This window comes from Echinops telfairi, unplaced genomic scaffold (assembly GCF_000313985.2).
Source record: "Echinops telfairi isolate 266 unplaced genomic scaffold, ASM31398v2 ScPeMD7_7469;HRSCAF=8507_1, whole genome shotgun sequence".
NCBI lineage: Eukaryota > Metazoa > Chordata > Mammalia > Afrosoricida > Tenrecidae > Echinops > Echinops telfairi.
In genome coordinates, this window is record NW_022111373.1 from 25651533 (window position 1) to 25653452 (window position 1920).

The following is a 1920-nucleotide window of genomic DNA, read 5'->3' on the forward strand; positions in this document are numbered from 1 at the left end:
TGTTTGTTGAAAGTTTGTTCCTCCAGTAGTAAATACATGATCAGGTAAGAAGTTAGTCCTTACCTCCCTGCCTTGTCTCAGGATTGGCATATACATGCTGTGTTTCTTGTTTTCAGTGTGCCTTTATGTCCTATACTGAGCGCTTCAAATAAAAATCTTCAAAAACAATCTTTGTTGTGTGCTGGTATCCACTTCAAATGTTCTACCACATCCTGGAATCGGTAGATCCACACAATTCAATCTACTTCAGCTTATCTTGCCCCAGTCCCCTGCTTTGCTCTGCCACCCTTGCAGAAACACTGACTTAAAGGGAGTCGATTTTCTTCTCTGTAAGATTTCTCAGTTGGTTTAATGTCTGGTGATATTTTTATTTTTGATTATGCTAGAGAAAATTGTAAAATAGACTCAATGCCTATAAGCACATAATTCTTATATACCTTTTGAGTATATACACCTTTTGAGTATATATATATATATATGTATACACCAAACTCACTGCTATCTAGTTGATGCCCACTCATAGCAACCCCATCGAAAACCCACAAGTGGTCAGATGAGTGAGCATTGCCTCTAGGTCAGTGAATTGAGTTCAGAGGACAGGGTAGACCTGCTCCTATGAGTTTACGAAACTGGACTCTATACGGGAGTAGAAAGTGCAGTCTTTCTCCAGCTTAGGGGGTGGTGGTTTTGAACTGCTAACCTTTCAGTTAGCAGCCCGATGTATATGTTTCAGGTTCTTTTAAAATTGGGGGAAATGTTGCTTCATATAACATTAGATGGTAATCTGCATAATTGTTTTTGCACTGTTTAATTGCAGTAAAAGCAACCTTTCCCTAGATTTTTAAGACCTCTGAATATCACCAGTTAATTATGAATACAAAAAAGATACAAATGTCTAATATCAGATATGCCCATCGTTACCATGGACATTAAAGTTGTGGAGTCATTTCCGATTCAAATCCCATGCACGTCAGTGTAAATGCTCTCTGGTTCTGCATCATCCTCATACTACTGTAAGCCCTTGGTTCAGCCATTGCATCAATCCCTTCACTTGTGAAGCTTCCTCTTTTCCACTGGCCTCTCTTCCTCACGTTCACTGACATTACTTTAAGAAGCTTGACTTCCTTTTTGGATACAGATCCACTCTCACAGCATGTCCAAAATATTTGAGAAAAAGATGGATTATCTTCATTTTGAGGGTGCATTCTGGGTGTAGCTATGCTAACACAGATTGTACCCTTCTCAGGCAATTCATGTCGTATTTAATGTTCTTTCTCAATGCTATAATTCAAATCAATTATTCTTGAACTGTCCTTATTCATTTTCCATATTTTGCATGTATACAAGCTTATTTAAAATGCTGTGGGTTGAGTAAGGCACACTTTAGTCTTCAAAGGGAAATCATTATTCACCAACACTTTTAATAGGTTCTATGAAACAGATTTTCTCAATGGATTATGTTGGTTTTTATTTCCCTGGCTGCCAATTCCATGAGAACAGACTGTGAATCCAAAGGAAATAAAATGCTTGACAACTTCACAGTTTATTTTGATGTTGTTTATTGGTCCAGTGTTAAGAAATTTCATTATATATATATAATCTACCTACTTGTTTCTGTTCATTCCATCCCCAGATGGAATGAAATTCACTTGACCTCTGGGAAGACTTGATGGAAAAACTCAATACTTGAGAGGATACAACCCAGATCCACACCTTTCCTGGTTTTCAACTACAGTGTACCCACTTGTTCTATCGGAAACACTGCCTATGTACATGTTAAACATAAACACAGATTTCCCATTCTTCAAATATCAGCTACAATTTGCTATGATAAATTTGACAATTGAAAATAAATTGATGCAATAATCCCCATCAATAGAATAAAATACAAATGGTCATATGAATTCATTAGTTTCATAA